Here is a 13,922-nt window from a genome sequence, read left to right as displayed (position 1 = left end):
TATGAGAGCCCTCTGGTGTGAAGACCTGGCATAAAGGCATTGGACTACTGTTCTGTGGGGCTTTCTCTTACCCCAGAAAGTGTGAGACCGAATGTGACCTGGCTGGAGAGCTGGAATGAGAAGAAGCAGACTCCTGGACAAGGGGGTACTGGAGGAGGAGACTATTGTGGTTTGTCCAGCAACAAGGGGGTATGCTAGCTGGTGAGTCACTCTTCAATGCTATCTCTTTACTCATCCTTTATGGGTTACCATGAGAAAAATCTAGTGCTGCCCATATGCTATAATCTAAGCAATCCCCCATCCTTGGAGAAGCAGTCTGTTTCCTCTTGCATTCTAACTCTTCCTTGCTTATCCCACTTGTGTAAGATTGATGGTGATGCCATATGAAAATAGTGAGGACTTGGCCATCTAATAAAAAGTATACATCATCACTTATCCCTGCAATCAACTTAAAAAAAATCTGGCCCAGGTCCATTATTAGGAAACATGACCTTACTACAAAATACAATATGAAGCCTAATTAAAAGGCTTAAAAGGCTATGGGAGGAGAACTTCTGCATATACTCTGCAGGGCCAGGGGTGGGCCCTAGCTGCAAAACTCAGATCTGAGTTCAGGTTGTTTTCAAACTCCACCCACAACTTGAGCTGTGTTCAGATTTGCAATGTTGTAAATGATGACAGACACACTAATTAGAACTTGGATCTGAGGCTGGATTTTGAAAAATCACCCAAAATTGAGAGATTCTGATTTGGGGGGCTGCATCAGGCCCACCTTTAACCAGAAATTCTGTGTGTACGTATGTACACACACACACACCCTCTATTGACCTTGCTAGCATTGAAAAAAAGTCTGAGTATGTAACTTTATTTAGCACTAGATTTAATACTTTCCTAAAAGTAACTCTGAAGTGAATCCATTAAAACAAATGGTTGTGCCTGGCCAGAAACCAATTATTATTTTTCATGAATAACTGCTCACCTGTCACTTTGAGCTGTAGCTTAAATGTAACATGACTTAGAAATATTTCTAAAGGAAAGGTGAATTTCTGCCTTTAGAAAGTGTTTCTTTCATCTGATCCAAAGAGTAAAGCTGGGTATGGACACATGACTTACTTCAGTTCCTGACTCACCAGTATCTTGGAATATCTCTGGAGCTAAATTATGGATCATGTGCTGACAATGAACAAAAGAGAGTGGAAGGACATACATCTGTCTCCTATAGCAAAGGATGGTTACATGGATTAAATGTACATCTTGGTGGTTAGCTCATAGCCCCATGGTAGTACAAAAATTCATCTGCAAAAGCAGATCTTGTGATCTCTCACTTGATTACAGCTATCTTATTTTTCATGGTTGTGGTGTTTTGGGGTTTTTTTGGGGGGGTTTTTTGGTTTTGTTTTTTAAAGGAGCCTGCTTCAGAAAATCGTCCTCCCTATGGATTTCCTACTCTTTCAGATATGTGATACTGCTTGCTTGGAGCTGGAGTCAAGATCAGAAAGCCTGTAATTTCTGCCTTTCCTGTTCATCAGATCTCTTGATGGTGGCAAGCCTATATGATATGCTATTGCAAAGTATATAGTAGTCAGCTTTACGCTTTAGTCCATCAAAAACAAAGCTCACCCAAGACTCTCCATAATTATGCAGCAATCTGTAAATCATGGTTTGTTTTTTGAAATCTGAATATTTCTGGTGGCACTCAAACTAGTATTTAACTTCTCTGTACCTGTTGAACTGTCCTTGGCAGTTATCTAGATAAACTGTACCAGTTTAGTTGCAACAGTTTCTAGATTCAAGGCTGTCAATGGAAGATTCCCAGGAGAGGGTATATTTTGGAACTTCAAATGTCTTGGAAGTTCAAAAAGGGGGAAACAAACTTGGTAGTTCCAGTTCAACATTACAATTTTTCTCTTGACAGGTCCAGTTTATGCTCTAACATAGCTACTAGATCTAGTGGCAAATCTGGAAAATGCAGTTTCATTCACTTTAGCATCCCTTCCTTTTTCCAATTAAATCTTTTCTTTTCCATTATTCTGAGGATGCAGTAACTTCAATCAAAGCATTTGCACAAAAATAAGTTCCCAAGTATCTACTTCACTATTTGCCTTAATTTGATGCTTTCTTCCCAATGGAAAGAATTCAGTCCCATTGGATACCATTTAGTGATTGTCTTGATTTTTGGGGGTGGGGGACATTCCCATCTCTAATACTGTACAGCCTGACTAAAAGATTCCTACATATTTAAGTAATCTGTGTAGTCCAAAGAAGCATAGCTTTATTTTTATTAGGGGGTCTCAGCTGTCAAATCTCATTTTAATTTCCAATAAGTATCATCCATTATACTATTTGATGCTCCCACAGGATCATGCTCATAGTCTGCTTTCCTGGGTTCACTGAAGCAATCTTTTCTGCTTCTTAATCTAACATGGATCCTCCTAAAATAAAGAAGTGTCATCCCACATATTCCAAACAACCTCTTCCTTCCTTTACTCACCTGAAACAGCCCCTTACTTGTTTTCCCCACAAACTGCAGATGACCTCCAACTTTAAAAGAATGAGTCTTCAGTTTGCCTCTTGAAGATACTTAATCCTTTCCCTGTAACCATCACAGTGGCTTGTTAGTGCAAATGTATATAAAGAAAAACAAATATATAGTGGCTTGTTTTTTTAAGATGAAATGTCCATTGCTCTATGTTTATAAAATATTAACTATTGTATTCTCGATTACTAGAACACCTGGCATAATGTGCAATGGAACAAAACCAAACTCCATAGAAACTATTATATTTTCCAGTTGAGTGGCTGCAGTTATAATTCATATTTCTTTAACACTAGTGAATTTTGAAACCTTTCTCAGTGTCTGAATAATCAACCTGTATCATTAGGCTGGGTCACAAGTTTCAGCTTCAAGATAGACAACTAAAAGGAGATCTGGGGAGCTGTACTCTCTCCTTTTATTTGAGGAACACTGGCCCTCTAGAAATTGGGTGAAGAACCATTTTAAATTCTGGACAGACATTTTAAATCAAGTCTGTCCAATTTGCCTGCTTACTTATGAAATGATAAATTAAAATGCAATAATCGTCATAGGAAAGGGACAACACAGTTTACTACAATGATGTTTTATGCATACTATGTATGGAATGACTTCTAAGGACAGTTACACATAGTGCATTTTTAGTACTGTATAGTTAAAGCTAAACTACCAGGACCCTGGAACAGATTAAGGAGTGCTCTTCTCCCCCGGCCTGATCCTCCTCCATAAACGTATAGCCTCAAAGAAGCCACCAATTCCCTCCCATAATAGGGGCTATGTTACCTAGGAACAAGATGGCAAGAGTTCTAGAGCCAGCACAGTGTATCTGTGAGGCTGGCTCTCGCCTATTACAGCTGCATCAGTATCAACAGCATTTCAGGGCAGAACTGCTGTTTGTTCTGGGAAGGGCTGGGGGGAGGAGGAAGAGTCATGAACATCTTTTTTGTAGCTGCCTTACCAGGGTTTTATATCGTAATTCTCCCAACTTCTCCACTTCACTTTTCTTGCCAAAGACAGACTTTAAAAAGGCATTTAGTCTCTTCTAAAGGTTGGCATCATTAATTTCAAAATCTCCCTCAATTATTATCTGCTACTTTTTCCTATAGTCTCTTTTGTAAAAGTACCTTTTTATCTTATTGGGTTAGCCTAACACACTGTGTTCTTCTGATGCCACAGAGCTATTTCCTCCCAACTTGTTTGGTTGCCACTACGCTCTTCCATTTCCACTACAGGGTTCTAGTCCAGCTCACTTCAATCTGAGTTCTCTTTAATGAAGTCACAAGCCATTCTTTTGGTTCCCGATTATTATTTTTTCCAGGAAGTGCTGTGTGCTCTAATTATAGTAGCTTTTAGAATCCTCAAGCATTCTGTCACACTGATGGATTCTAATAGTTCCTCCTGTTGCATCTTGTAAGAATTAACTTTCCAAAATCCGCTTTCTTGAAATGTAATACCTTTTATTCTGAACCTATTCCTTGCAATGTTAAAGTACTTTTGTGGTCATGATACTGTAGCCTGCTTCACTAGTATTCTCATCTTTATCAGTAAAATGTAAATTAAGAATGACTTCTCTGCTTTTGGTTCATACTTTTTTTTCTCTGCATAAAACAGAAATTCTAGTGATTCCTTGTCCTACCAATCTTGACTCAAATAATCTGCCACAAACATAGTATCTTGAGGCTTCAAGTACTGGAAAACTGGTCCAAGAATCTTTCTTTCCTTCATGTCCTAATAGTCTGAAGCAGATGTCCACTATTTACTTTTTTGGCTTTTATTCTTGTATTCTTACCCTAAGAAATTAACCACTATCTTCTTCATTGTCAAACTCTCATTGGCATTGTGCAGTATCAGTTACACTATTGCTTCTGCTGATAAATAATATGGCAATATTTCTACATTTGGTGCACAGTTGCTAACTTCCAGTCACTGCTGGGAAAATAATGCTGAATAAGTTAAATATTACATTTACATATTGAATATGTATACATTTACATATTGAATATGAATACATTTACATATATGGAATATTTGTACAGATCTGAATTTTTAAATGGACTGCAAATAGCCATGTTCATTTTCCCTCTTTGTGTTTACTTTCCAGGAACACTTGAGTAACCTGGATCCTACTGTCAAAATCGGTCATGAAAAGCAGATCTCAAAGTTGTATATGCAAGTATGGTAGGGGCAGAAGCCAAACTTCAAATGTGCATGTACACCCTCCTCTGTATGGGAACAGAAAACAAGGGTCATAGTGGAGTTAGGCACCAAATGCTTTGAGGCTCTGGGCTGCTGTGACTTATCTGACAAGGCACAGCTATGTAATGCAGTTTGATCCTGGAATAGCTGTGACTAGTCCATAGAGGTAAAAAAACTGAAAATATACATGAATAACACACTGAGGGAAGCATGAGCTGCTTGCTTTCCCCATACAACAATCAAATACACTTAATCACACAATCAAGCTCAGGTCAAATTGTCTGGAACAGCCTGTTTACTGCTGGCAAGTGGGCATATCAGTATACACCTTGAGCCACTAAAAGCATAGCTACTAGTAGGACCTAGTGACAATAATCCCATTTCTGTCACTTCCTTCTCCCATCATGCTCTTTTCTTTTTTTTTTTTAAATACATGTGAGCAGACATGGGTATGAAGGCGAGTAGTTGGCAATAACTGGTATGGGGGATGAGTGTAGGGGTTGCATGTTATGTATATCTAAGGTCTTCAGGGCATGCTGGAGGGTGTTCCCCATCTAACATGGTAGCTCATCTTAATGGGGAGTGATCTGGAATGACAGCATAGTTTAGGATGCAGAATCCATTCTACTCTGCTCGAACTGTGCGTGTGTGGTGGTGCTAGTATTGTTTTGTTTTTGTTTTTTGTTTGTTTGTTTTAAATCTTAACTTTCATGATAAAACCAGCTATGTACTTCTCACTATCCATGAGGAATTAATAACCAGACTAGCATGGTCATGCAGTAGTGTGATTCTTAAAATGCCAATGCATTTATTAATCCTTATACCAGTGACAAGACTCCAACTTTCCTGCTTCAGACAATCTCTCCCCCCCCTTCCTGGCATGTCCCTGATTTCCTCCCTTCTAGCCACATACAAATTGGACAATTCTTCTATTGCTTATCAAGCTATCCTAGATTTCCTTTAGGGCAGATGCTATCTGCACCTGATGAGGATGCATTTCTTGTGGGTTCACAACAGAACCTGGAGGTGACTTCATTCATGTCCCTGAATGGACTCCAGTCTGTTGTGATTGCATCCAGTCACTTCATTATCCCATGGTTTTTTGTTTTTGTTTTAATGTCTGGATTACAGACACCCTGGCTCTGGGAAATGACAGGTCATGGTTCCTAGTTGTGGGTCTCAAGCATGCTCCCATCTCTCTCACTTCTTTGGCAGTGGGACACCATCCCCCTTCCCCCCAGTTTTGGTGCCTAGACCCTGACCTCTGCTGTCCTAACCCCACACATACCCCCCTACACACACTTATTTAGACATGTTCTTTCCCCACCTGGCTATGGAAGCACTGGCTTTTTAGTTACCCACCATTTGGGGACAATGTGGCAGTAAAGCAAGGAAAAAACAACGTAGCAATTCTTACTCACTTTAATTCTTTTCTGTACTCTTGAAAGTGCCAACTCCTGAATGCAATCCCCATAGTCTGATATCACATCCCTGGGTTTGGTCACATCCTTGGGGGATGCACAGTCCCTCCATTCTCTCCAGACTGGTCTTCTGTTTCTGACAATGAAATAGATCCCTTATCTTAGCATATTTCTGACAAGTTTCTTGTCTCTATGCTTCCACTGGGCATTTTCTCCCGCCGCCCCCCCCCCCCCATGCCACCTGTAGACTTCTAGACAGAGACATTCAAATTCAATAACTGCTGGTAGCAAACCCATTTTCACTGGTGTAGAATCATGTGGTGGTGGTTCTTGATTGCTCTGTCACAGCTTCTTAGACAGTTTTTCCAGTAGGTGTCTAAGCTCCTAATATAAAATAAATGCTCAGAGTCCCTGGAGGTTGAAATATAACAAGCCATTCACAGAGCCAAAATGGAGTTCATAAATTGGCATATTCTCCCCTTTCCCCCCTCTAATCTGTCAGTTTCTATCTTGTAACAAAACACCCACCTTGTTTTGTGTGGGAAGGTGCAGGAGGGCAGAATAGAGAAAGCATTGGAACCTCTGAGTGTCCAAATTCAACATAATGTTCTGGATCGGTAATGTTGGTTTGGACCCTTATGCTGGTTTATGTGTGTCCCAAGAGTACAGGTATAGCCAATTGTCTTCATAGTGGCTTCATACCTGATATAGGCTGAATAACTAATGAACAGCTGCTAAATATATCATTAGGACTTGATACGACCTTCATTTCAGCCAGGGTTGTGATGGTAGGCTGCACACTGCATGAGCTGCTCCTGCTAGGGCACAACCTACACAGGAATTGCATATTTAAAACTCAGACTGATCCAAAATCCCCTGAAGTCAATGGGACTCTCTCATTTAACATAGGGCACACTTCACCTTCCATTAAAGTTATCACTTTTTTCCTTAACTAGAAAGTGTTCTTTTAATCAAGTATCTCTGTAGAACACTACACTTCAGTCAGGTTCTATCTTAGCTTTCTATCTTCCAAAAACTAAATTCTTAACTCTTGAAAAAGATCTTCAAGCCTCAATATTACTGTGATGCAGTTCCTTACTTTGATATTTATATAATATCTTTGCATATATAATTTTGGAATTTTAAATGGATATGAATTCCTCATACCATAAGGAATGTAAGATTGTATATATAGTATGCTACTGTAAAGAGAACTTTTCCTTGGATTTCAAGAGTCTTGAATTAGACTTGACCTTGTTATCCAAATTATTATGACATTTCTGTTCCTCAAATGAGTGCTTCCTCTAGAGTTGTGAACAGCAAGTAAATTTACTAGCCTATGAAGTGATTAAAATGCCTCTAACTTGCATTTGATATATTATGTGGTGGAAAATGTTTTTGGGTTGTTTGTTTGTTTGTTTGTTTTGTTTTTTTACTGTTACACCACAAACTCAGGCATAGTGTTTAAGTGCAGTACTATTGCAGTTACTAAAAAACTTTAATCAGATTACTGTTACATTTGATACTATAAAAATGCCAGTAGATAAATATTAAGACTCAATTAGCTGCACAACAATTTGTTTGGAAATTAATACTGAACTAAGTCAGTGTTCTATTAATTTTTTTACATTTTTGTATTTATAATTTACACTTTCTTGCAAATATTAGTGTATGTAGTATACAAACTGGAAGTTGAAAATAAGGTACATAAATTGATATGGCAATATTAAAGCTACAAGAAACAAAGTTCTTCATGTCTTATTACTTCTGCTACATCTACCCTACCATTGCCAATAAGACCTAATATTTTAAATATATAGCTCCTTGCATTTGGAACTAAACGATCAGTAAAAATCATGACTTGAAATATGCTGGAAACATGTATTTTCAAAATGCATGTCCTGGCCCTCCATACAAGCATGTGGTTGCTAATGTCAACATGCATTAGCAATGAAATTGTACTATACTTAGATGTGGTTCAACCACATCTATGGGCTGAGCCATTAAAGAGCATTTAAAAAAAGAGAAGAAATAAACTAGGTAAAAGGGAATATGTCTTGTTCAGCTAAAACATTCAAATATATCTATAATTAGTATAAAATTGTTCAAAATAGACTGCAGATTAATTATTAATATCTGGTAGAAAATAACCATATCATACAGAAAGTGTTACATGTTTTTATTCCTCATAAAGACTTCAAAACATTTTGATCATGCATCAAGAACTTGAATTTTATTAATTAACCAGGAAGATTTGTATTTCCCTCTTCCTAAAGGACTGCACCTATTTGACAGGGGAAAGTAAACTTTAATCTATCAAGCCAAACTCTTTTTTTTTCCCCCTAAAAGGTAACTACTAAGCAATTACAAACCTCAAACTCATGAGCCTTATGCCAATAGAAATTGGATCTATAGTGAATAAATACAGTTAAAGGAATAATATTTTTGAGGCATGAGTTTGTTTTTGTCTTTCAGCAAGACAGAGTGAAATGAGAAATGTCCAGCTGCCTCAGCTGGAACCAACACAAAACTTCATCTGCTTTATTCAGTTCTCAAAATAGGGCACAGGTCCTTCTTTTTTCTTCTTTTTAAAAGTACAGTAGGTTGAATTTAGACTACACCATTACTCCTGTAGCTCCCAAAAACACACTTCCAATTTAGAGACCATTGGTGGATAAGAAATGTGACAGTTGCGGAGCTTTGGTGGTGATTTGTTTGGCAATACATTAGCCATAGCACATTTACCCCATCTTTGGGAACAAAGATGACAACTGCTATAGCGTGACTAACCCTTGTCTGTCTGCTGCTTTCAATCTCATGTGTCTGACATGAGTGGATCTCTCATCTAATGCAAGGGAAGAGAATTTCTCATCTAAGGTGTTCACATTGCTGCTGTTGACCTCCTTGGAAAATTATGATGATGGTCTGCGTTTGCTTATTGCTACATTGCTGTGGGAGCCCATCACAGAATTTTGAATGTTGGTTACATATTTATATGCACATTTTAAATTACATTTTAAAAATTTTACTAATTCCATATTTATAATTTCACCATAGTCTTTAAGCTCCTGGTTTTTAGTGTACATAGTCACAAGTGTTTTTTTTTTCTATATCTTTTTTTGACTGGATAAAAATTCCAAATTGCATTTTATTTCTTGATCTAGTTTGGCTCTTTAAATTAAAAAATATAATGCTATTTTCTTGTTCAATGTTATCTTTGCTAGTTATAGCTGCTAAAATGCTGCTAAAATGCATATAGTGCCAACAACTGACAAGTGACATGCTCCTATGAGCCACAAGCAGAAAACAAGTGGGGTTTCCCTTGAATTTGTGGAAAACTTGTGAGCATCCTCTACCTTCTCCCCCTCCCCCAGGAGTGCTTTATTCTTCCTGCTGCCATCACTACATACAGTATACTGGAAAACACACAATTAATACACAAGATAAATCTTCTAATATGAAAAAATACCTGATTTTAAAAAAATACAGGTGCAATCATGTATCAAACCCCCCCCCCCAAAAAAAACAAAACAAAACAGTCAGGGGCTTTCTTTCTTTTACACTCTTATTATGGAAGAGAAAATTTAATTGCAAACAAACTTCAGTCTTTAAAAAAGTTAAACTTATGCAAAAGAAGGGAGTCATTAGTATACAAGTGATAGTATTAATTGTGTAGTATACAATCACATTATTGTGATTTGCAGGATTACTTAAGTGATTAAATAGAGGTTTTTACCTGCTTATGAACTGCAAATTGTAGTCCATACTTTGTAGCTCTGTTTAAACAAATTATCTGTATTCCAAACCAGATTTGACACACAAGGAAAGAAGAGAATAGAAGGTTCCTACTTTTTGTTAAAATACATATCAGAACATTTCTCCTTTTTCAGCTACATTATGGGTAAATATAGTCTGCTAGTGGGGGCATAGTGAAATATTGGTTTTCAATAAAAAAAACAGTAATTGTGCTATTGAATTCTGTCATCCTAAACTCTGGCCTTACAACTGTCATAGGCTTCTCTCATTAACATTTATCAAGTTCATCATAAACTTCAGATGGATGCTTGGACAGAGTAGACAATAACTGAAATAAAAAGTGGGGCTCAATGGCTACCTAGTTTCATGCACATGCATAACTACTTTTATGAGTAGTGTTGTGGGTCAACTGACATCTGGAAAATTACTCCTGCATGTCTTTGCAGGATCATGATCACAACCCTGAACTCTAAAATAAATGTGTATAAAGTTGGGCATGTTCTTAAGCACCTTACTGAGTCAGGGCCTTAAGGCACGGGCACCTCTTCGGACTTTATTTTTCACTGAGAAAATAAAATTAGAATATATTTAACATCTTAAAATAAACAAAATCAAACTTCTAAAATTCCAGCTGTAAGTGAAATATTAATGTCATTGTCATTAGCTTTAGTGTTATTTTTAAATACACAAGTTTTTCTGTGTTTGAAAGGTGTGACTGGGTCATGAAGGCAAAGGGTAACACTTTACCCCTATTAACTGCTTGTCACCCTCGCATGCAGTATATGCGGTATTAGCATCCCTATTTCACAGATGTGGAAAATGAGGCACAGAGGTTAAAGCAAAAATGTTCAGACTTGTGCATGTATAAATTTAAGCATCTAACTTTAGGTACCTATATAAATGGCCTGATTGTGCAAGTATGGCCCTTCTAAAGCTCCTGTTGAAGTTCATGGTAGCTATGGGTGCTCAATACCTCAGGAGTTAGGGAGCCAAAATTGATCCTTGTGACTCAGCAGAGGCTAACATCGATCTTAACTAGCCAAAGCCCAAATGTGGAATGCAGGAAACTTAAGCTGTGAAATTCTTTTGTTTATTGTAAATAACTCTGTACCTTCAGTTACATAATTCTTCAATGCTGACGTAAATAACTTTCAATCATAAATTTGCAACCCTCACTTTAGTATATCTCATTGGTAACTCTGGATCTAAAATGAGTGACTGCCCTCAAGATGGGGGACATCTGAGCAATGTGGTTGTCAAAGTCTGAGCTGGGATTAGTCCTTTGTGCACTCAGTCCTTGCTGGTTCTCACACACTTGAGCTTCCTCTTGCAGCCAACGGTTGGATGCTTAGCAGAGATGGTTCAGCAGCAGGCAGTTTGTGCTGGTTTTAGCACCACCTGTGTGTTGGGCTAGAGCTTCCCTCTACAACTGTGAGATGATGCTGGGGTCGTGTCCCCCCAAGAAAAATCAAGCAGCTAGGGCTATGGGTTTTCAGGACCCCAGAGGCCAACTCTGGGATGTAACTATGAAAGAGGGAATTGTAGGAAAAAACCTAACAGGCTTTCACCCCAATTACTGGTTTGAGCACATGAGTGCTGAAACAATTTGCATAATGGGGGTGCTCAGAGACATTGAACAAACTTCAAGCGCGGGGGTGTCAGCATCCCTAGTTCCACAAGCTCTCTTTGAGTGGTTTCCAGGCTATGTGGGCACAAGGCTGGGGGTGGAAAGAGAGGGCTTCGTGGGAGGCAGCTGATATTCGCCCTAGGGAGGGCGAAGGCCGGCTCCAGCACCTGAAGCTAATCAGTGCACAGCTGCGGGGAGAAAGCCAGCCGGGCTGTGTGTCAGGCTGGCCCGGAGTCAGCCCCAGGCTAACTTTCATCATTTCAGCGCAGTCAGAGCGGAGCCGGATTTCACTCGCCCACTGGAGCCGCGGAGGTGTCCCCCGGCCCGGCTTTAACAAGGGTAGGACTAGTCCCCATGCGCGCTCGGGGCAGCACCAGCCCTATGGCCGCGGGCCAGCGCGAACCCGTCACGGCCCTTCCAGCCAGGGCAGAAGGTGGCTCCCGCCGTGCGTCACCGCACAGAGCCCTGGCCTTGGCAGCAGCCGCCCCTGCCCTCCATTCTCGGGCAGCAGCAGCAAGCGCTTCTCTCCGCCTGACGGCTGCGGCGTGGCCCTGCCCGCTGGCCGGGCCTGCTCCGCTCGCCTCCCCCCGCCCCGCTAGGTGTCTGGGCGAACGCGCGGCGCGGCCAGCCGGAGCACAACGACTCCAAGTCCTTGCGGCGCTCGCTCCTCCTGCCGCCGCCGCCGCGGGGAAGGCGGGGGTGGGCTCCAGCGCTTCAGACTGCTGCTGTCAGAGCCGAGAGACACGCTCCGCCTGGGGAGAAGGGAGGGAGCTATACTCCTCCCCCCACCGCCACCCTGGCCTGCCTCCTTCCCTCCTTCCTCCCTCCCTCCCTCTCCTCCAGCAGCTCCACAAACCAGGAACCAGAGCCAGCTGCAGCCTCCCGTGCGTGAGAAAAACACGGGGAAGCCAAACGGGGAGTGCGGAGCAGCGCCAGGAGAAGGAAGGTGAAGGAGGACGGACGCAGGAGGGGAAGCACAGAGGGATTGTCAACATAAAAGGGAGGAAAAAGTTTACCCCCGTGTTACTCTCGCCTCCCTCTTCCTGGGTGGCGTCGCTGGGAGTTTTACCTGGAATGACAAGTTTTTTCAGGGTGGCTCTTTCTCCGACTCCCCCCTCCAGCAGCGGATGAGGGTGTGACACAAGGGGCGAACCCGCCCCGCCACCTAACCCTCTATGGTGGGAGCTGTCACCAAGAGCAGAGAGGAGCTGATCCGGGTGGACTTCACTGTTTCCAGCTCCGCTGTTACAGTACTGCAGCCCCCCGTGGGGCTGGAGTCAGAGAGGAACTGCTGCCGCTGGGGTTTGTGTGTGAGAGTGTTACAGCCCCCTTCTTCCAGGATATAACTAAAACCACCTCGAGCATTTTCAGTTGCATCTTCATCATTCGTTTCCTCCTAATTCTTGCTATTGCTGCTTGTTGGATGGCTTGTTGGCAGTAGCTGGGGGTCTTGCCTCCTCCAGCCGCCCCACCATGTCCTAGAAAAGGTGAGTGCAGTCAAATCACTTTGCACAGAGTCCTGGGGGAAAGGGCGGGTAGAGAGCGTTTCTTTATGGGGAAAAGCAATAGAGCAAAAAAGCCAGGATCAGATATGTTAGTTTGGAGGGCAATGTGTTGAGAGGGGGGAACTAATAACTGTGTCTACAGAGATTTTCAACAGAAAGATTGTGTGTCCAGGTCAAGATCGATCCTATTAAAATCAGCTAAAACTTAGGTTTAAAAAAAAAACCACCCATGTCTATTGCTTAAATAATAACTCATTAGCAGCTGTGTCTCTGGGTAGCTCTGCTGGGTCTGGGAGCCTGGCTCATTCCTCGGCCCGTGTCTACTGCTGGATCTGGAAGTGGAGATCAATTTTTGGCAGAATATTAAAACATGGAAGGCACGTGACTTTTAAAAAAATAATCCTAAAGTAAATACTGCGCCCGTCTGATAAAAAAATGTAACGTAATCCCCAGCTTTCTAAAATATAAATTCCACGGAATATTTAAATATTTCTCTATTCTTAAACCTCTTTTATTGTACGATTCTTCTGCAGGTTTCCCCTTTTCCCAGGGTACCTCTAATTTTATGGGATTTGCTCGGGGCGTGAGGGAGTTTATTCTTGTCTGGGAATTAAATAGAGAGAAATAGGATCAAGGGTTGGATGGGAGGAGTGTCTGTGTCAGGTTTTAGCTGGCGAGAAAGAGAAGCTCTCTACATCATTGCTGCTGGTGTCAAAATCTGGAGAAGGGGAAACATACATTTTAATTGATTGATGCTTAGGAGTGTCCGTCATTATTGCTGATTTTGAAGCCCAGGGTTAAAGGATGTTGGCATAGAACTACTGAGGAATGTATCATTTTAAAGTTTACATTGTGTTCTTTTCTTTCAAAAATATTTATAAACT

General features: G+C 40.8%; 1 protein-coding gene and 1 long non-coding RNA gene across 2 annotated transcripts in view; one reads left to right on the top strand and one right to left on the bottom strand.

The window, feature by feature from the left end:
• Positions 1-2,497: 2,497 nt before the first annotated feature.
• Positions 2,498-12,686, bottom strand: LOC117878328. Its single transcript, XR_004645959.1, has 3 exons — positions 12,603-12,686; positions 6,151-6,286; positions 2,498-2,593 (listed from the first exon to the last, which is right to left on the bottom strand). It is a non-coding gene; the product is annotated as an uncharacterized LOC117878328 (long non-coding RNA).
• Positions 12,122-13,922, top strand: part of NR3C2 (nuclear receptor subfamily 3 group C member 2) — a 263,120-nt gene continuing 261,319 nt past the window's right edge. Inside the window, exon 1 of the mRNA XM_034772481.1 lies at positions 12,122-13,020. The gene's annotated coding sequence lies outside the window, so the exon portion shown is untranslated. The remainder of the gene's footprint in view (positions 13,021-13,922) is intronic.

This window comes from Trachemys scripta, chromosome 5, assembly GCF_013100865.1.
Source record: "Trachemys scripta elegans isolate TJP31775 chromosome 5, CAS_Tse_1.0, whole genome shotgun sequence".
In the NCBI taxonomy this organism is placed as follows: Eukaryota; Metazoa; Chordata; order Testudines; family Emydidae; genus Trachemys; species Trachemys scripta.
This window is presented reverse-complemented; position numbering and strand designations above follow the sequence as displayed.